This window comes from Papio anubis, chromosome 11 (assembly GCF_008728515.1).
Source record: "Papio anubis isolate 15944 chromosome 11, Panubis1.0, whole genome shotgun sequence".
NCBI classification, from domain to species: Eukaryota; Metazoa; Chordata; class Mammalia; order Primates; family Cercopithecidae; genus Papio; species Papio anubis.
The window spans coordinates 57657880-57681003 of record NC_044986.1 but is presented as its reverse complement, the minus strand read 5'-3'; the positions used below and the strand labels follow the sequence as shown (position 1 = coordinate 57681003).

Genomic DNA, 23124 nt, shown 5'->3' with positions numbered 1-23124 from the left:
GAAGCTTCTGCCTGGCATGGTCTGGGATATGTGGGAGGCAATAAGTAGACACAGTAAACTCATCACCATGTAGTTCCTCAAGTCTCAAGGTCCCTTTGCATCCAGCTTTCTTCTTTCCCCCATTTCTGAGAATTCCTTCGCTTGTTGTGTTATATCCAGGGATTTTTTTTTTAATTGTGAAGGGGGGCATTGGAGAGAAATGAAACTACTCCATCTTGGCAGAGCCAGAACTCCCTATCATATATTAAGATTTAAAATTTGTAAAAAACACATTAGCCTTTATTTTTTACTTTGCATGTTGCACACTGACCTGATCAAAGATTCATTTAGCTATCCGATCCTCCTTGTCAGATCAGACCCTAGCAGATCAAGAGCAGATCAAGTTTAAGTCATCATCAATCTGTTAAAAGATGGTGAAGGGAGAAACATTCTCCCTAAGTAACTAAGGTGGAATTTTTTAATATGTCTTTTGATGATAAATGATAAGTGAGAATATTTGATCCAGTGACATGTGCAATATTTCCTCTGGATTTATGTCTACCATTTAGCACCACCATGTTTAGTTCATGAACACATTTAATGATAAATATCCCTTTTAGGTTAATTTTTCTATATCTAAAATAGTGGCCCAGTGGGAAGAGGTGGCCAATCTATTCCCCAGTGACTTCAGGTGGAGAAATACTGAGTTAATCATCAATCTTACCCTTCAGTCCTCCAGGGAAGATTACCTTGGCAGAACATTGTAAAGCTAAATAAGTTTAAAAGATTATCAGAGAGAGAGATAATAAATCTAAGCATAAGTTCATGATTCTGGGCACTTATTAGAATCACCTGGGGAGTTAGTAAAAAATAACACTAATGGGTTTTCATTGCTCCAGATCAATTACATAGGAATTTTTTGGGTAGGGCCTGGGCATTGGTATTTTTTAAAGCTCTCAAGGTGAATCTAATATGCAGCCAAGATTGAAAATAACTCATATAGGTGGATGCCATTTTCCATGACAAGGAAATTCATTGCATCTACCATACCAGATAAAAACTCGGACTGAATAGAAGGTGTTCTGGTTTTATGAGAGAGGCAGCTTAAAGATGGACCCTTTAAGATTCCTCCTCTCGGTCGAGCGTGGTGGCTCACGCCTGTAATACCAGGACTTTGGGAGGCCTAGGCAGGTGGATCATGAGGTCAAGAGTTCGAGACCATCCTGCCCAACATGGTGAAACCCCATCTCTACTAAAAATCCAAAAATTAGCTGGGCATGGTGGCGCACACCTGTAATCCCTGCTACTTGGGAGGCTGAGGCAGGAGAATTGCTTGAACCTGGGAGGCAGTGGTTTCTGTGAGCCGAGATTGTGCCACTACACTCCAGCCTGGTGACAGAGCGAAATTCCATCTCAAAAGAAAAAAAAAAAAGAGATTCCCCTCTCATCTTCACTAGTGATTTATTTGGCTGCCAGAATGTTTTCTAAAACCAGGAGAAAGAGTAGACAATACTCTAAAAATATTTACCCCAACAGATAAAGAAACACCATGAATCCAGAGAGATCGATGCTCTAAAATGTAAGTCTCTTGTACAGGAATTATGTTACTAACCATCAAGTTCCTTAACTGTGGGATTTACAACTTCCTGACATAAAAGAAACCTTACATTTCAAGCAATACCTGCCAGTGAGTCTGTCAGGAGCAAAGCAGTGAAACTGTGGTATTCCTATGTAGGGAGCACTGAACCCTGCTCCTGGTGGAGAACTCATCTTGAACCTGGCAAACCAATCTCATTTTGTCTATGGAGAACATTTCTAAGCACGAATTTTCATTTTTGAAACTTCAGGGCTTCTGGGTTGGTTACTTACAGTGGTGAGTTAGCCACACCTGGAAAATGAAGAAGAACTTTTTCCCAGGGGAGTGGTGTTGAGCTGAGGGGAGACGGCAAGAATATCCAGTGTCTCCATCTGGAGGGCTAACAGAGGGTGCCAGTCTTGAAGCAAGTACAGGCTCACAGGTTACACAATAATATATCAGGGCTTTAGTAGGAAAAAGCAAGCCTCTTTTTCAGTGGAATCTTGCAAGGAGACATGATAGAAGTTTCTAGATATGATGAGTATTGTTATTAGGGCAAAGGCATCAAAAGTTATTTAAATCACCTTTCAGGGAAAGCGACATCTATTTATTGGTCATGAACTTAATCAGCCTTGGGATATGGAAGAAGGATTGAAAAACACCCGTCACAGCCATGTTCTTTTTGCATGAAAGATAAGCCTATTAACTGGGATAAAATAGATCTCTCCTCCTTAAGTTTTCTTAGCCCATGTTTTCCTGGCCATCATGGGATCTGACAAATTAAAAGATCCTCCACAACTGATATCATTTACAAAATTCTATGAAGATTTCACTCTGTCCAGGTTTTCGTGAATTATTATGGATGCTGCAGAGACAGTCACAGCAATTGGCCCTAGTGTCCATGTATTTTTAAGAATGTTTCTCTTGATTTAGGGTTTAAGATTTGGAGTTAGCATCAGTTTAAGATTTGGAAATTTGTATTTAAATAGGATATTTTTCTTGGCTTAACAAAAACAGGAGGCAGAAGGGTTGCGTAAGGATTAGCCAACCTGGCTTCTAGAAATCTTACAGGTAAATTTAGCAACCAGTTAGCATCCACATAAATAACACAAGTGGTCAAACTGAGCTGCGTATGTAGGGCAAACAGAAGATTTCTTGAAAGCCATGCCATCCCTAAAATTTAGAAATGGACTAGTAGGTGATTTAACATTCTAGAGACAATGTTGGGCCAGTTTAACAAAAAATTGGTGAATACCATTACATGCTAATATGTACAGAAATTGATAAAATATGGTCTCTGTCCTTTAGAACTTTACAGAACTTTTAGAATTGCCCCTAGTTTCAGGTAGTGTTCAAAGAAAGTTTAATTTCTGCTTTATAGTTCACCAGTGATTACGTAACTAAGACCCTTAATTCTAGCCTTGAAAATAATTACTGCTGGTTGACTTACTCATCTCTCATTTTACACATTTATTATTAAAGCTTTTCTATATAAAGAACTCTACAAGCATTCAAATTGTATGAAGATGGCTCACCAGACCAAGTACATAAATTATAGTTGGTGGCTCTTTAAAGCCTTAGCAGGCAGCTGCCAACATTCTCAATATTTGTCAGCCATTTCTTACATGTCTGTGTCCAAAAGGAGTTCGAGCCTCATTGTTTACATCCATGAAGAGTTACAGTCCACATGTAGTATATAGAGCTTGTTGCATGATTAATTAGGTCTCCAAATAAATTGAGTGAGAGTAAAATGAAAATAAAAGTCCATGATGGGTACATTTAATGCTTGAAAATATTTAATTCATTTGCACTTAATGATAGTTGCAAGATTTCTCTAAAATTAAGATAATTACCTCAGTGTATATTAGATGTTAAAGTTGGAATTGAAGAGAAAAAAATTCCATTTGGACCTTCCCAAGCAAATGGCTGTTGAAGAGACATCAGCTGCATTACATTACTTCTTTCCATATTGGCTAACTAAACTACGTGCTCATTAGTTTATTGGATTTATAGATGAGAGACTAAAAAATGTACATGCTGTTACAAGTGAAATATTTTACAGAGCCAAAGGAAGCCTGACTAATTTGAGTTAAATTTAAATCCTCTGTCTTTTGTAATGATTCATACCGTGACACAATGAAAGAGTCATCAGCTTCTAATTCTGATGTGGTTGGTGACCCACCAAGAGAAAACTTGGGAAATCCTCTTCACCAAAGGACCACGTCTGCATATCTGTAAAAGGATAAGACTAAACTGATGCTTAGGGCTCTACTCCATCAGATAAAGATTCTAAGGGGTTTTATATTTATGTTTATAACTTCATCTTGCATATAATAAAATTGATCTGTTGTTACTAAAGCATATTCTCATAGAGTCAAGTCCATTTAAGGTCTGAGGTACATCCTAGGCTGAGAAACACTCCAGGGCCAAGACCCATGATGTAGCTGCAGCTATGAAATTGCTGAGCTCTCAAAGGAGAATGGGCTGATGATATATTATCATGAGAGATGATAATGTAAAGGAAAATGCTTTACAAACTATTTGGGGCAATACAAATGTCAGGTGTTAGGCATCGTTATTACCTTCTCCATTTACTGAGAGAGATCAACTTACAGACGTGACTTCAGCAAGGCCATATATTAAGTCAAGAACAACCTGGAAGAAAAGCCAGTTTTTTATTCTGACATTCCTTCCATTTCTTCATCCCACCAATATTTATGGATTGCCTTCTACTTGCAAAGTAGCAGTGGGGGAATTAAATTTGTGTCTAAGACACTATTACAGTTCACAATGAGTTTGCAATGTAATAAATACGTGTAGAACAGCATTGTCTACTTTTCTTTAATGGTGTTATGAGTAAAGAATAATTTTACCTGACTAGGTTTTAAGTTCTTTGAAGGCCCAAAGTAGACTTTTATTTCTTCTGAATTTCTTGACAATGTTCAATAGACTATTGGACATATCGTCCTAAAAAAACGTTGATAGGAAAATAAAAAATAAGCTCTGGAATAGTGTTTAGATTCTCTAAAGTGTTATGCAAATGTAAGTTATCATCATTGTTTATGTTTGAAACTTTCTCTAGTGCAACTTGAGAAGACATCTAGACACAGATTTCATTGTTATAAAATGATACTGGACGAATAACAACCCAAAATATCAACTTTTTTGAAGATTAATAATATGCTAGGCATTATGTTATATGTTTATATGCAGTATCTTATTTATTGACCACAATAATCCTATTAACTTGAAACTTATTATCTCCATTTTATAAATGAACAGACTAAAGTTTAGTGATGAAAACCACAATCACAGGGTTAGTGAGTAGCAGAATGGGAAACTGAATTAAGCATTATAGTTGCCAACACTTGAAAGGTGATATTACTGGGATCTGAATCTACCTGATATACCACATAAATAATTTCTAGAATTTTAGATCAATTGAGATTAGTGGTTCTCAATGCAGGATGACTTTGCCACCAAGGGATTTTTGACAATGTCTGGAGGCATTTGAGGAAATCACAACTGTAGGAGTCCTGTGGAGCTTAGCATAGAAGCTAGGGATGCTGCCTAACATTCTCCCCCACAAAGAGCTGCCCCCCTCCACAAAGAATGATCTGGCTCTGAATGTCCATGGAGAATCCCTGATCTACACCTCTTTTTCCATGCCTGGATAGTTCTGTTGTAAATTAGTGAATTCCTTCTTTTGGCTTAGGCAGACAAGAAAACGCATGACCTAAAGCCAACATAAGAGAGTCGAGTATGAGGGTACGTTTGTGATCTCAAAGCTTCTGTGGAAGTCAATGCTATGTGCGGTATTTTTTTCCAGAAGGTAAGAAGAACATCCTCCTTTGATATTATTTTTTGGTTGAATTTGGTATTTGTAAAGGTTTGGTTTATAGGTCATCTTTCCCCCACAACCACCCCTACTCTTCTTCCTAATTTAAACTTATGTCCTATAATTTTCTGAAATATAAAATATACCTGAAGTCTTTCCTATACTTGAAACTGTTTCCACTTAATAGTTACATGACTTTATCTATGAGTGGCTAAGATAAATAGCTATAGCAATTTCATGGTACTTAAAGTCACATTTCTTGATAATCTCTGGATTTTCAGGGACCATTAGAGATCCCTGTGTGAATCTTAGAATAATGAAAAGTACATTCGAGCAAAGACTTTAGGTACCCTGCTATTACTGCATTGATTTAGAAACACATTTCTAAATCAATTTTTTTTCACAATTTCAACTTGTAATAAAATGAGTCTTAACCAAAGTGCCCTTTGCAATCTAAATGCTTAGGTTTGAGACAGCAGGCCAAATTGAGAATTAATTAACATTTTGAAGTCAGAGTGCTATGTTGTTTAATCCTAAATTGTACTTCAAATAGGGATTGATTTCTACACCGCAGAAAAACAAGTGTTGCCTCTTCCCGTGCCCCTTTTAATAAAAAATATGGATAGAGTGTATTTAGAGAATAAGATTAAATAATTCAATCATTAAATGTTTTTGATGAAGCCATAATAATATTCTATTACAGAATCCATGTTCTCCAAGTCGTCTTTATAACTTTGAGAAAACAATTATTACAGAATAAGTAAGACAGAAAAGCAACCAATACTGAACACATTAGTATAATTTATGTATTCATAAAACTGATAATAGACATTTACTTCTAAAAATTCTTAAAGCACAGGTAATAATGGAACCAGTCAGCAATTTACCACTTGCAATTAATCACTCTCTTCATATTCACAACATTCAATTTTTCTTGCTATTTGAGACAGTAATGATTAATTGATAAAAGTTTAACAAGTGCACTAATAGCAGGTGCTTCTAATTGCAAAGTCTTCAAATGATTCTCCCCAAACCTACCCTATGCTAATTTGTACAGCATTAGTCATAACACTTTATGATTTTACTTTTAAAATGACTTTTCTTTTAGTCACCCTAATTTAATTAAGAATTTTAACTAGTTACATGTATCAAGAACACCAATGAATTTTAAATTTGTGAGTTTGATTACCATAAGAGATTAACAGGAAGACTCATAAAAATGCACGGCTGCCAATTAGAAGCATCAACACTGTGTAAATTAGAATTTGTTAATTGGTTTAGCAAATGTAAATTCAATTTTTTGAAATTTTATGAACTGAAAAATTGATTATATTTTTTGTGAGCCTCCAGAAATATATTATTAGTGATAATATTTGTTTCAGTAGTTGCTGAGATTATCCTTGTATTTTAGCTACAAATGTTTCTACTTCATTTATTTCAAAAATATCTGACTTTAGCATTCATTTTTCATCCACACGTTTGCCCCTCACTATCCACACTATTAAATGCATACTTAAGTACACATTTTTCTTTCATCTGTCCTTTCTCTCAGCAAGACAGATAAAATATGCATTCTAGGTAAGGTTTGTTATTTTGTACTTTCAGTATTAAAGTGCATGTAATTAATTTAGCTTCCTTAAACACTATGTGTTTATGACAAAACCTACAGATGCTTTTACAAAAAAGTACATATTGAGAAAGCATTTCAGGTATGCAGATTAATACTGTTTGCCTCTAGGAAATAGACCCAGCCATCTCGCATTTTATAATTATAAGAAGAACAGAGCTATAGGTTAGTATACATTGTGGAATGGGGAGGTCTCTTAGCAATGGAAGATCAAAATCTATTCTCAGAGAAATATGGACCCAGTCTGAGTGTTAACCTTTAGTCAGTTAACTCCCATGGTGAGTTGCAGTCAAGAAACTGAGGGTAGAAATTAGGACAGGCCTTACTTATGCTTATGGCTGAGTCTATATACTGCAAATGAGAAAGTGGGGGAAGAATAGAGCATTGGGTAACTCTGTAAACTTAGCACCCTGAATTTTCCAGATAATTTGACTGATTTGACTTGTGAACACCCTAACTCTGCCTCCTAACTTCTCCAGCCCCTCCCAGAGGTGTATTTGAAATCACAGTTCTAGATATTCTTTCCTAATACCTAATTATTTCCTAATTCAGCAGCAAATTCAGCAGATAATTATTTGGACACTCAAAACCTCTTGCATCAATACACTATCCTAGACCAGGCACGAGGTATCACACCTGTCATCCCAGCACTTTGGGAGGCCAAGGTGGACGGATCACCTGAGGTCAGGAGTTCCAGACCAGCCTGACCAATATAGTGAAACCCCGTCTCTACTAAAAATACAAAAATCAGCCAGGCATGGTGGTGCACGCCTGTAATCCCAGCTACTTGGGAGGCTGAGGCAGGAGGATCACTTGAACCTGGGAGGCGGAGGTTGCAGTGAATGATCAAGACACTGCCCTCCAGTCTGGGTGACAGAGTGAGACTCATTCTCAAAAACAAAACAAAACAAAACAAAAACCCACTATCGTCAATTATAGTATGTAATACTCTACTCCAATTAGCTCCAAAGGACCAAGACACAGAATGAAACCGAAGGGAACACGAAGAACACATTTAGCACCTTCCCCTTTGATCAATAGGAGTAGGAAGGGACTTAACAGTAATAGAGGATATGCTTCATGCACTTAGTTCTGTACCTCATCGTCTTTAAGCAGGAACTGGAGCCTAGGCAGCTAGACATGGCAACCAAGTAAGTGCAAGAAGGCATCTGACAGGGGCCAACTGCTGCAGGAACCCAGGTTTAAAAGAGATCTAGTCACTAGAAATCAGTTGGGTTGTAGGAAGCAGAGCAGCCCCTGATTACCAAGAAAGAGGGTAGGTTTGTGTCTCTAACCCTGATCCCTTCCTCCTTTCTACTCTCCCCTCCCTGTCATAGTCCTCATGTTATGCTAGTTTAAAAGAAAAAAGTGCAAACAACCTCAGTTTCCAAAAACAATATGTTGTTTAAATAAATGTGGATATTAGTGAAATGTGCAGCTATTAAGATAATAATGAAGACATACATATGTATTGACATGGAATTATGTGCATGATTAATTCATTGATTCACTAATATTGCCACATGCCTCTTCCGTGGCAAGCTCTGGACTAGGTACTTCCGTAGAAAAGAAAACAGGCCTGCACTCAAGAAATTTACGTTCTAGTGGTAGATTCAGATGATGAAAAACTAAACAAACAAACATATAATGTAATTTCAGGAGTGATAATTACTATGAAAAAACATAAAGCAGGTTAAGAGGTCACAGGAGGTGGCAACAGCATTTGATTAGATACATATTTGAGAGATTTGGGGCCTACACAATTCTGTAGGTCAAAAGGGTATGAGATACAGGGATAAGAACTTTCCAAGCAGACGGAGATGTCAGGATGAAAGCTCTGAATTGGGAGTAAAAAGGCCAGATACAGGGTGGAAAGACTTGGGCTGGAAAGGAAACAAAATAGGAGGTAGGACAAAGAACAGACAGAAAAACCACAACAATGACAGTAGTTTGGGGATCCTCCAGTACTCTCACTCAAGTTTTTGTTTTGAGAATGGTAGAAAGGAGGCATTATATGCTCTGAGCTGGTGGTGATTCTGGGTGTACAAGGCATCTCTCAATAGTATAGTCTATATATACTAACAACGACGAGTGTCAAATGCATTGTCTCATATCCAGTGGTGCACGGAAAGTGTGGCTGCACCCTATTTATGTTCATTAAAAATAAAAACACTATATGAACCAGTCAGATATATCTGTAAGTTCCTATGTGGGCCTTTTGGCTGGATTTTTGTTGCCCCCATCTTAAACCTGTTTAGTGACCATTCCAGAATTGAATGTTCTGGAGGAATCAGAAAAACATGTGTTGCAGTCAAAGGAAATGCTTTGAGTAGATATTCTCTGGGAGTGTATCAACTTTCCTTTCCAATTTGTCAACCTTTTTTCTCTTTGCTAGATGTACCCTAGGACTTTCTCTGTAGTAATCAAAGTTGTCTATAAATTTCACTGTTTTAAGACTTCTCTCATAATGTGGTATTGAACATTTATGGTATGTATATACAGTGATTCTAATTCTCTAATCTCCACTTGGGGTTTTATGGGGGAATCCTGGGCAAAGCTGTTCCACTTGAAGCCACAACTTTATAGGTTATAAATGAGAAGAATAATATTTATCTTTCCCTTGAGATGGTGCAATGGTTGATTAATAAATGCTTACAGGATGTTCTGAAGATTACAAGTGTCAACTACTATTGTGATTATTATTAGCTGATCCTACAATCCAGAATTCAATGAGCACCAGGTTATGGCTGACTCTTTCATCTTCTGTATATACGTTCTATCCACTGGAGGAATTAAATGTAAGCCCAGCATAATTAATTAATGTTTATGAAGCATGTTGTGAGTCTCAATTTCTCTAAGTGCCAAGTGCAGTTATAAGAAATACCATAGCTTTCATTTCAACCTTGTAGTAATATTAGATTCTGATTAGCTTCATTTTCATTATAGATCATGTACTTAGTGTCTCATTTCTATATTCTGTGCAGTGCCTGCTAGCCTGCTGCTATAAGTGTCCAATAAGGGCAGTAATAAAGTTGTAATCTCTTTTCTTTCTTTTTGATTCACCTTTGTGTGTGTGTGTGTGTGTGTGTGTGTGTGTATATATTTATTTTTTTAATAGACTATACAGGAAGAAAGAGCTCTTTCATTTTTGGCAAAAGATAATTCTAAATCTCTGTTGATGGGAATATGGAATCTTCTTTCTCCTGATTACCAATCAGGAAAATGAAAACTATTTACTGTGAAAAGTCTAGTTGTATCACTTCTAAATCATTTATAGTCCACTAAGTGCTTTGAATAATGGAGGAGCTAGGAGAGCCCCTGATTTAATTTTGTCTCTATGTTTCTTCAGTATCTTTGTGCTTTCTTGCATTTAGAGGAATAGCACAGAACAGAGAGTTTAGATGATTTTTTTTAAGAAAGCTATTAAAAGCTTTTACAAGGGACTTGAGCTTTAATAAAACCTCTCTGTATGCCGAAAGGCCAAATCTCCAGGGATCTGGAAAGAAGCAACCTCAAAGTTAAACATTTGCAAAGCAAACTAAATTCATGAGTTTAACATCATTTCTTCCATCTCCCACCCTTATCTTTCTTATAATAAATACAACATTGGTTCAATATATTCTTTTTTTTTTTTTTTTTAATTTATTTATTATTATTATACTTTAAGTTGTAGGGTACATGTGCATAACATGCAGGTTTGTTACATATGTATACTTGTGCCATGTTAGTCTGCTGCACCCATCAACTCGTCATTTACATCAGGTATAACTCCCAATGCAATCCCTCCCCCCTCCCCGCTCCCCATGATAGGCCCCGGTGTGTGATGTTCCCCTTCCTGAGTCCAAGTGATCTTGTTGTTCAGTTCCCACCTATGAGTGAGAACATGCGGTGTTTGGTTTTCTGTTCTTGTGATAGTTTGCTAAGAATGATGGATTCCAGCTGCATCCATGTCCCTACAAAGGACACAAACTCATCCTTTTTTATGGCTGCATAGTATTCCATGGTGTATATGTGCCACATTTTCTTAATCCAATCTGTCACTGATGGACATTTGGGTTGATTCCAAGTCTTTGCTATTGTGAATAGTGCTGCAATAAACATACGTGTGCATGTGTCTTTAGAGCAGCATAATTTATAATCCTTTGGGTATATACCCAGTAATGGGATGGCTGGGTCATATGGTACATCTAGTTCTAGATCCTTGAGGAATCGCCATACTGTTTTCCATAATGGTTGAACTAGTTTACAATCCCACCAACAGTGTAAAAGTGTTCCTATTTCTCCACATCCTCTCCAGCACCTGTTGTTTCCTGACTTTTTAATGATCGCCATTCTAACTGGTGTGAGATGGTATCTCATTGTGGTTTTGATTTGCATTTCTCTGATGGCCAGTGATGATGAGCATTTTTTCATGTGTTTGTTGGCTGTATGAATGTCTTCTTTTGAGAAATGTCTATTCATATCCTTTGCCCACTTTTTGATGGGGTTGTTTGTTTTTTTCTTGTAAATTTGTTTGAGTTCTTTGTAGGTTCTGGATATTAGCCCTTTGTCAGATGAGTAGATTGCAAAAATTTTCTCCCATTCTGTAGGTTGCCTGTTCACTCTGATGGTAGTTTCTTTTGCTGTGCAGAAGCTCTTTAGTTTAATGAGATCCCATTTGTCAATTTTGGCTTTTGCTGCCGTTGCTTTTGGTGTTTTAGACATGAAGTCTTTGCCCATGCCTATGTCCTGAATGGTACTACCTAGGTTTTCCTCTAGGATTTTTATGGTATTAGGTCTAACATTTAAGTCTCTAATCCATCTTGAATTAATTTTCGTATAAGGAGTAAGGAAAGGATCAATGGAACAGAACAGAGTCCTCAGAAATAATACCACACATCTACAGCCATCTGATCTTTGACAAACCTGAGAAAAACAAGAAATGGGGAAAGGATTCCCTATTTAATAAATGGTGCTGGGAAAATTGGCTAGCCATCAGTAGAAAGCTGAAACTGGATCCTTTCCTTACTGGTTCAATATATTCTTTAACCCAACATCTCTAATAGATAGCAATATCAAACTTTAAGAGCACATATTTGCCTGACATTTTAGTTTATAAAATGCTATATTACATATGTATTAGTTTTCTATTGCTGCCCTAACAAAACTATCATAAATTTAGTAGCTTAAAACCATCACTATCTATTATTTCACAGTTTTGTAGGTTAAAAGCCCAGGTTCAGGTTGGCTCAGCTGGCTCTCTGCTCCAAGTTTCAGAAGGCTGAAATCAAGGTGTATGCAGGGCTCTCTTCCTTTCTGGAGGCTCTGGGAGGGTCTTCACTTCCCATCTCATTCACATTGTTGGCAGAATTCAGTTCTAGGCAGTTAGAGGACTATGGTCTCCACTTCCTTGCTGAGTATTGGCTGGGGTGATTTTCAACTGTTACCGGCAGCCTGCATTCCTTCATTAATGGCCTCATAGTGGATCAAATCCTTTTCAAGCTTTGAATCTTTCTAACATTCCCTTTTGCCTCATCTCTCCTCTGCTCTCTGCCTGGAAAAAAACCTCTTTTTTAAGAGCTCATGTGATTAGACTGAACCCTGCCTGATAATACAAAATAATCTCACCACATCAAGATCTGTAAATTTCATTATGTCTGCAACCCCTTTTGTCATGTAACACAATATATTAGCAGGTGCCAGAGATTAAGGCATAGACATCTTTGAGGGGAGACTGTTTTACTGCCTGTAATTCCATAGAATTATCATACCAGGCAAGGTAGACAATATTATCCTAATTTTATAGAGGAAGAAATACAGTATTTCAGTAGCATGAATTATTTGACCCAAGTCACAGAGTAAATAAATGGCAGAGCCCGGGAGTAAAGACTAAAATCCTTTTGTCATTTTTAGTTATTTTTGCTTTAATAAACATTTAAAGGGCTCATGGTAAGTGTCAGGTTTCTATATCAAATCTGAGAATACAGGGACGAAAGATGTCTCTGAATTTAACAGGTTCATAATCTTACAGGCAACACTGAGAAATGTCCAAGAAATTTAATATAGTTTGTAAAGGCTTGATAAAGAACACAGAAGGAGTATAATCTCAGGGAGGAAAATAAGTGGGCAGTAAGAAAACCTTTACAAAGAAGGTGATCTTTGAAAACGCTCCTTAAGATCACATAGGGGTTCATCAGTTAGATAGCCAAGGTATATTGGGAACAGCATATGTAAATGCTTGGTGTCAAGAAATGCTAGGGCTCCTCTGAAATCCAGCAAATGAGGTGAATGGCACCAGTAGAAAGGAATTGACAGATAAGCCTGTGAAGGTGGGTATAGCTATACTGTGAAGGACATTTTAAACAGCACTGTACACCTCCATGGTGAGGAAGAGCTGAAGCATTTAAGCCAGGGTTGACATATTCCAATATGCATATTAGAAATGTATAAAATAAGGGGCTTGATAAAATGAGCTGAGATGGTGAACAACGGTGATCATTAAATTTAAGGCACTTGCCAGATATTTTGAAGATTACAAAGAATATAAATGATACATATGTCCCTATGGAGTTTTTCGTCTTCTATCAAAACTCTTTTGGTTGCAAGGAACGGAAAGCCAATTCAAACTAACATTAACTGGAAAAGCAGAATATGTTGATTCACGTTACTGAAAATCGTGGGGCAGATGACTTCAGGCAGAGCTGGATCCAGAGGCTCATTTGATATCATCAAGGATCTCTCTCTCTCCATCTCTGACTTCAGTGCTCCTCTTTTCTGGAATCACTTCAGAGAACTTTCCTTCATGCTGCAGCAAAGATGGCCAGCAGCAATTTTTGGATTTGCATTATCCATACAGCTAATAATCCCAGAGAAAGGAGCATTTCCTTTCTCCCACCACCCATATTATTCTGAAAAAAAGGACTCTGATTGGTCTTGCTTACACATGCCCAGCAATGGACAAATTACTCTGTTTACAGGGATAGCATACTCTAAATAGCTTAACTTAGTTATACATCCACTTCTGTATCAGGGAAAATGCAGCCAACCTCATGTGTTGGAGTCAGAGCATTTCCTGAAATAGAGAAATGACAGATTTCCTGAAGCAGAGAACGACAGTTAGGCAAATATAACAGATCTCCATCACACAAGCGTACAAATCACCAGAGGGTGTTATTAAAATGCAGCTTGTGGGCCGGGCGCGGTAGCTCACGCCTGTGATCCCAGCACTTTGGGAGGCCGAGGTGGGCGGATCACGAGGTCAGGAGATCGAGACCATCCTGGCTAACACGATGAAATCTCATCTCCACTAAGAATGCAAAAAATTAGCCAGGCGTGGTGGCGGGCGCCTATAGTCCCAGCTTCTCAGGAGGCTGACGCAGGAGAATGGTGTGAACCCGGGAGGCGAAGCTTGCAGTGAGCTGAGATCCGGCCACTGCACTCCAACCTGGGTGACACAGCCAGACTCTGTCTCAAAAAAAAAAAAAAAAAAAAAAAAAAAAAAAAATTGCAGTTTGTGTTTCCGTAGTACTGGGAGGAGGCCTGAGTTTCTGCATGTTTAAAAGCTCCTAGGTGACACCGATGCTAGTGGTCCATGGACCACATTTTGGGTAACAAGGCACTGTATTCTCTGTGGGGTAGCCAAGCCCAGCATGTGAAAAGATAACCATAGTAATAAAAAATGCAAGTTGTGATTCAAGATGATGACAGAAGAGAGGTACAAAGGGGGATTAACAACCAAATTTCAACGACAATGTATACCCCACACTAATACAAAGAAGGATTTCCTCTAGGATACATTAAAAGCCTCAAACTGTGGTCTGCAGTTAACCTGATAAGTTTTCAAGGGGTCCATGAGGCAAAAACTGTTTTCATAAGAATATTAACATGTTATTTTATTCTTTTTCCCACACTGACATGTAGTGATTGTACAAAAGCAATGATAAGTCAAACTACTGGCAGCTTGAACAGTAGTGATAGTTTCATCACTAACATGCCCTCACTTTATTAAAAAAAGGAAGAAAACAAGAAATGTCAGTTTTGTTAAAAAATGTACCCAATGAAGCAGAAAACACTGTTAATTCATTAATTCCCAATCTTGAATTTTATTAGATATTTTTAACGTCCTGTGTAGTGAAATGGGAATTATGTATAAAACATTCTGCTGGATGATGGTTGTCAAGAGGAAAAACACTTGTGAAATTGAGTTACAAGCCCAAGTAGCCACTTTTTCATTGAACACATTTATTATTTGAGAGAATGACTGACAGATTATGGCTATTCTGACTTTGATATTTGGATGTTTTATTAAAAATGAATGAATGAGTCTCCTACTTCAAAAAATGATAGTTTTCATTCTTAACAATAACATTAGAACTTTCCAGCAAACATTGGAACTTTGAAAAATATGTCCCCAGGATTGTGATGGCATCTCAATTCTGAAAAGCTTTGGTGTTAAGATTGATGGTATATTAATAAATGCAATTTTAAAATTGCTGTGTAATCATTTGGATGATTTACATCGTTCAGTGAGTCAAATTTTCCAAATGGCCGATGCACAATGTTGCAAAGATATTTATAGGTGAAAAATCCATTGAAAGTGCAAGACAGACACATAGACATCCCTACAATATGTACCAAAAATTCATTGATGTGGTTCCACATTCCATATTGCAACTAAACTTTGAGAAACTGTCTCTTTCCAAGTTTGGTTCCAAAGAAGGGTATCCACAATTATCTTACAAAATGAGTAAAGTACTCTTCTCATTCCAAAATACATATCTGTGCGGGCCAGATTGTCTTCACATACTTCAACCTAAACATATAATGCAACAGATTGAATGCAGTAGCTGATATGAGAACTCAACTTCTCTGAAATCAGGCATTAGGGAATTAACAAAAATGTGAAACAATGCCACTCTTGTCAAAAATGATTTCTTTTTGGGCCTTGGAAAACATAGTTATTTTGTCATAAAACTATTTCATTTATTTTAGTATGCATTTGGTTTAATGTTATTTTTAATAGCATTAAAGTAGAAATATTTAAAATTTTTCCTCAGTTAAAAATTTTCTAATTAGGTAAATGTTATTGGGTTAATCTACATAAATAAAAGCTCTTTGGGATTCTTAATAGTTTTTAAGACTGTAAAGTGGTCCTGAGACCAAAATGTTTGTGAACTACTGGGGAAGGCTAATCAGAAAAACCTGAGATCGCCAGGTTTTTACTGCCTTTTAATTATGGAATATGTTATAATAGCACAAAAGCCATGGGTCCTTACTCCTTGAATAAGCTTCCATCATCTAATTTGGTGTTGTTAACCTTTTGGATAAGGTATTTGGAGTAGACCCTGTGCTTTAAAAATATTTCAGACAAAAACAAAAAACAGAAGTAAAAGACAATACTCACAAATAAATACAATTAGTCTCCTTTAAACGTTACTGAGTATAATACAGCATTAAATGTTTGTACTTTTACTTAAAATGTGATTCTTCAAAATAAAATTTAGAGATCAAGTCTTTCACATTTCTGAAATAAATACTATTTGGCAGGGCTTCTGTTTGTCCCAATTTTCTTTCTTTCTCTAGCCCCTTCCTTCCTTCCTCCCTCCCTTCCATCCTTCCTCCCTACCTCTCCCTCTCTCCCCCTCCCTCTCCCTTTCTCCCTCTCCCTTTCTCCCTCCCCCTCCCTCCCTCTCTCCCTCCTTCTCTCTCTTTCTTTCTTTCTTTCTTTCTTTCCTTCTTTCTTTCTTTCTTTCTTTCTTTCTTTCTTTCTTTCTTTCTTTCTTTCTTTCTTTCTTTCTTTCTTTCTCTCCTTTCCTTCTTTTCTTTCTTTCTCTTTCCTTTCTTTCTTTCTTTTTCTTTCTTTCTCTTTCTTTCCTTCTTTCTTTCTTCTTTTTCCTTTCTTTCTTTTCCTTCCTTCCTTCCCTTCCCTTCTCCTTCCTTCCTTCCATCCTTCCTTCCTTCCCTCCTCCCTCCCTCTCTCCCTCCCTCCCTCCATCCCTCTGTCTCTCTGTCTCTCTCTTTCTTTTCTTTCTTGCTTTCTCTTTGTTTTGCTACTGCTTTTTGAGATGTCAAAACACACTTAAATAGTTGTTGAGAGTTGGTCCTTATTTTTCAGTACTTTCCTTTCCCTTTAATGCTAAACTGAAGGGTGCATCACTAGAGGGTTGGTTGATAGATATATTCTACCCAAGATTATCACCTCAGGATAAGTTTATAAAGCTTATTATGTGAATAGCCATATTTCTTCCACCTGAAAACAAAGCTTTAGAAAAAAACTTAGCATTCCCTATAGGAAGATTTGTACCACTTGCTATTTATCACATATTATTCTAGATGCCTTGCAAATGTTGACACATTTAAACCTCTTAACAATATTATGAAGAACCTATGAAGACATTGGAGCCCATGGCGGTTAAGTTACTCATTCAAGATCATACAACTATTGAGTGATAGAGAGCCCAGGCAATCTGACTCCAGATATGTGTCCATAACCGAAGGCATTAGGCTGGATTAGTGTGTTGGAGATCACTTAAAAAACAACATTTCAAATGAAGAGTTGCTTAATTTTGATGGGAATAATCTTAATTAGGATTTACTTGTTCATTGGACACATACCCTTGTGCTTGTAAGGCTTCCAAGAAGAGATTCAGGAGAGGTTTAGGTCACAAGAGATATAACTTAGCAATAATTTAGAGTTGGTGGAAATTTAGTAATGCTCCTCAAACATTGACGGCAACATACCCACCAAAAGTATGCAAACCTTGGTTCTCTGTTACAAATGACAAAATGTTTTTGAACTTTCATACTTTATCTTATGTTTTTGAATTTTGCATATGATAATGCTTTAATATGAAAATCATGTTTTAAGTTACTCCTCATTGAATAAAACTAATTATCCAAGAGATCAGCTGCCACAGTCTTTTGAAGATTGGAGTGGCTCCTGGCACATTGTACCAATCGCACCTGGAGAAACCTAGCTCCATAGAATACTTTTGGAAGACCATGGGGTGTTTATTCTTCTTTGTCTACTCTTTGTGCACTACTGCTCAGGCACTCCATACCAGTCAGAATTTGGTTGCCTAGTTCTAAATAAAATGTTAAGAAGAGGGCTCCATATGAGAAACTGTGTACACTAAATAGGTTTAGTGAAGTCATCCAATGGTCCTTCTTTAACTCATGCCAGTAGTCGCAGTATCAAAAGTCTAAAGAGATTAACGAGGTAACTTGAATGAATGAAATAGGTCAGGTATGCATATTATAGGAAATGTCGGAGACTCAGATAAATGGAGGGCATGTGTACTATTTAATGTGAGATGAAGTACATACCTTCAACCCACTAAGAATGGGGATCAGGTCACCTCATGTTTTGATCTTTAAAAAATTAGAGAAGCAATTTAAATTATTATCTGAATTTTTTTTGATTTTGGTAAAAAGTTCAGTTTTATAAAATATGTAGACAACCAAATGAGTTTCAGACCTATATGTTGTATCATCTTTCAGTAAAGGTAACACCATTTATGTTGCACAGTTGTGTATGTCGTTGATTGTTAAGTAGGCACACTCTGGTTGCATGTGTGTCAGGGAAAGGGTGAGAAGAGAAACTTTTGTCCTCTGATCATCTTAAAGTTTTTGTTTCCATCTACTTACAAGTCCCAAGAGGAGAATTAGGATGTCGCTTTCTGAACATGTTTATGGTATCATCCTCTGAGGAACATACATTTCTTTTGTTCTCTCTCCGATGGAAAAATGGAACAACTTTTTCCCATCCTCTAAAAAGTTCTCTGTATGTTGAAATAGTTATTAAGGCTCTCCTTGTTCATGTTTTTGCTTTCGTCAGACAAAATAACCACAAATCCTGAAGTATTTGTTTAAAGATTTCTTTTCTTCTTACTTTTTAATTATTTTCACTGTAGAACTATGGACCTTCTTCAAGTTTCCCATAGCTTGCTTATTACATGGTTGCTCTGGAATAACTTGTCCTCATAACCATTTAGCCAAAGCTAAATATGAAGAGAACATTATTTGCAGTTACATTTTATGTCTTTGTGTTATTTTCAAACAGCATTGCATTTCTGACTGATATGTAACTTATAATCTGCTGCAATCCCTATATCATTCTCATTATATTTATGCATAACCAGTTATTTATTTTTTGTCCCATAATTTGTAACTTTAACTGCCTTATAATTCATCTTAAATACTTTCCTTTCTGTATTTTTTTTTTTCCATTCTGTGTCCAGAATGTAGGAGCTTATACTACATGGTGTCCAATACATAATAGGTGCTTAAGGCAGGTATAATGAATGAAATAACTAAACCAAGATTAGGCAACATATCCCACAATAATTTTTATTGGCTCTAACACAATATAGATTTATTGAACCTAGTAAAATCTAGTAGAAACTTTTTCCATACTTGACCAAATGTTTGGACTTTATCTAGAGAAAGATCTTTGTTTAAGCCTTGGGTCTTGCTTCTTATAAGCTATTTAGTTTGGAAAAATCATTCAAGTTCTCTAAGCCTTTGTTTTCTCCTCTAGAAAATATATATGATAATAGCTACCTTTAAAGTTATTGTGACATTTATACAAGATATTGTATGTAAAATGCTTAAAAGTGTTCTTGGTACATAGTGAATTCCCACAAAAATGCTGACTCATAAGAAAATGTAACACCCAAACCACTATATATGGATAAGTTAAAGAGGGGGATGTTTTTCTCAGCTCCTGTTTTCCTTTCTGAAAGGATTTATGATGGAAATTATTCTTGGATGCTTAAGAATTCTTCTTCAAGGTATTCTCTATTGATACTTAACTTTCTCATCTTTCTTCTCAAATTGAATGCATAGTACACTTGTTTAGTCCCAGAAAATACTTACTACAAAATGTTAAGACTTCAAAATTAGCAGCAGCATCAGTTTCATCTTTTCCTATTATCTTGAGATAAGATGATAGAAAAAAAGATAAGAATCTAAATGGCAAGAAGATCCTACTGATGCAACAAAATAAATGTATACCTGCCATTGAAATACTTCAGAGAAGAATAAAATTTTGGGAATTCAGTGAAGAGGGATGGTACCTTTGGAAAAAAGGAATCAGGTCTTATACAGAGTGTGTACCTGAGGAGATATAGGGTAAATGTCTCTTGGGTGATGATGACAGAGATGGGGGTGATGATGGCAGAACTGGTAGGGTTGATGATATGGATGCGTTACCATAACAAGGAAAAGAGGGCTTGGCCACTACAGTAACAACAGAGTATTAGATATTCCAGTGAGTATCTGACTATGGCAAAGCTTTAGGAATGTAAAAGAGGAAATGACAGTTCAGAAGTGACTCACAGCAACGTGAAAATAACAAACCGACAGACTGCATGGATGCTAAAATTCACAATTTAAAAATGGCCACCTGACACTCATGCCTCAGCAGATGTTGTAGTTTAAAGTGAAGATTTACAGTTTCTTTGGCAGGAAATGAGTTGCTCAGGAAAAGGATTTTTATAAGACTTCTTAATTGTCATCAAATGATAGGATTTAGGGATGGCATTTGTTAACACAAATTGCTATAAGGTGGTAACTCACACAAAGTTTACGTTAAGCTTAGGATTCACAATGCAGATTTTCAAAATCCAGATAACCTTGCAAGGCGATTTTCATTTTCAGCCACTGTAGAACATTATTTCCTACTCAGAACAACTTCAAAATTGTATGTTCCAGGGACACACTGAATTTTATTTTTACACCTTTCTAGTTTTACCTACCCTAGGAAAATGGTCGTTAATGTGAGACAAATAAAAATCAGAAGATCCTAGTGTTATTACTCTTATTGTTAAGCTCATTCTCGGATTACATTTTTTTTTTCATAAAAAGCACAACACCCTTAAAATTATAATGTACCAGTGGCCCTAATATTTGGAGAGCCAAATTGTATGTGGATCCACTTGGGATAATTGTGTATGCAAGTGCCTGGAAAAATAGTGAAACTGAAACCAGTTTAAGAATCAAATTGCAAAATTTTGTTTTGGTTCTACCATTCATTATCTGTGTGTCATTTGTTAGGCAAATACTTTGAGTCTCACTTCTCCCTTTAGTTAAATGGGAATGATTTCACAATGGCTTCACAGTGCTGTTTGATAGGACAAAGGAAATAATGTAAGGTCAATGAAAACCACAAGGGTTGACCAAACATACATAAGGCACTACTATTACTAGCTACTAATACTACTTCTACTACTGTTATTACTCTTATTACTGCTATTATAACTGCTGCCACCATCACTAACAGCATTACTTTCATCTTGGGTTTGCTTTGAGTAGCTATTTCTTATCCTGGGTTTGAAGATGAGTAATATATAGATATACGACATATATACTATATTCCTCTGATACCTGTATAATTAAAACAGTGGAAGATAAGGTAAAACATAGTAATATGCTTTTACATATTTAGTTTTAATAAAATACACATCAATTGTAAAAAAGGGTCAAAAATAATATGAAATTATGATGTAAAAAGTGAAGTATATGAATAGATAAACAGAGGACTCTCTTCTGTTATCTTTTCCCAGTTCCATTCCCCAGAGGTTATTCAGTCTATACTTTTTCAGTGTACGTCTCTCAAGGCTGGTTGTTTCGGGAATGAAATAAGTACATCTTGGATGTAAACACTGTTCCAGCTATGCAAGTGTCTACACAAGCAAGTCAGTCAGCAAGTTAGTCTTCAAATACTTTGGCTTCTAGTGGGAAGACAAACTATCTTAAAACATCATCAATAACAAATAAATTTTGAGTGCCTGTTACCTACAGGGCAGAGTACTGGTTACACTGGGAAGTACGGATTCTCAGCTTTCCTTTTTGTTAACCTTCATACAGGCTGTTGTTCTCTTCTATCTATATTCAGCACATAGCGTCACTCTTTATTTTAAATAAATTTTCAGCTTATCTCACAGCTCCGAGTTTATAATTTATTTCTTCTGAAATGTGTTTCTTATGACATATAGAGAGTCACTGATTTCAGTAATCCCCATATACCTGAGTTCTTTTGCAGGTTGCCCAAACAGAGTGAATAGCATCTGTTTTAAATGGAGTGGCTGGAGCTCTGAGTGAAAGACAGTATCCCATAGGCAGGTATGTAAATGGGCCTGCCACAGATGGCCTAATTTTGGCTAGATTGGGATAAAATCTGGCTTCTGATACTAGGGTTATGTATGGCTGGCACAGGTGAGGGCATAGAGGGATGCTGGGCCAAGAAGATGTAAAAACATGCTTTAACTTAAAATTAGAGCCTAAACATTTCTCCATGTACATTTAAATGACTTTACAGGAGTCAAGAATATGCTATAATTGCCCTGACCATTTACCATTGTGCATTATATTATTTCCAGTATTGTGTTATGAATAATGGCTGTAAGGAATGCCTTTGGGTATACACATTTCTTCACATTTATACTCATTTCTTTAGAATAGAATCCCTAAGGTAGAAGTTCAAGTCAAAGGTTTTAAAATTGGTAATGACATAGTTACAATTTTTATATCACCTAACTACGAGACCACAACAATTTAACTCACAACATTAATGCTTGAGATGGCCTCTCTCACGGGTTCCTCCTCCCCACCCCACCCCCTGCAGATTCTTCTTTAATCTCTGCTAATTTGACAGGAACAGAAAGGGGATTGTACTCCCATTTTCGTGATTGCCATGTCTATTGAATACTACTATTTCTTCCTTTGTGAATCGCTGATTGGTATGGAAATCCTCTTACAAACCTTAATAATTTGTATGAGCTTTTTATATAGAAATGATCTCAATCCATTGTGATACTTATTGGAATATTGTTTCCAGTTTATTTTTGCCTTTTAATTTGAATTATATTTCATTTATAGAATAACAAGTATTTTATGAGAATATAAACCAAAAATAAAATTCTAAGCCCTGCCAACTGACTGAATGGACCCCTCTTCTTGGCCAAGGGTATTCCAAAGTTAACCTGAAAAACTAGTTCAGGCCATGATGGAAAGTGGAGGTCAGACATGCCACATTATACTCTCCTCCCTTGGGAATTCAGGCACCGTGACCTACCAGCATTGACATTAAAAAAGAAATCTTAAGACTGATGAAACAGACTCTTT

At 36.6% G+C, this 23124-nt stretch overlaps 1 long non-coding RNA gene across 2 annotated transcripts; it reads left to right on the top strand.

The window, feature by feature from the left end:
* The first annotated feature begins 1351 nt into the window (after positions 1 to 1351).
* Positions 1352 to 22531, top strand: LOC116269437. 2 transcript variants are annotated; one of them, XR_004176955.1, is made up of 3 exons: positions 1352 to 5387; positions 21564 to 21695; positions 22043 to 22531. It is a non-coding gene; the product is annotated as an uncharacterized LOC116269437 (long non-coding RNA). The 2 variants fall into 2 exon arrangements; XR_004176954.1 differs by lacking the exon at positions 22043 to 22531 and having other exon boundaries at positions 21564 to 21943.
* Positions 22532 to 23124: the final 593 nt, after the last annotated feature.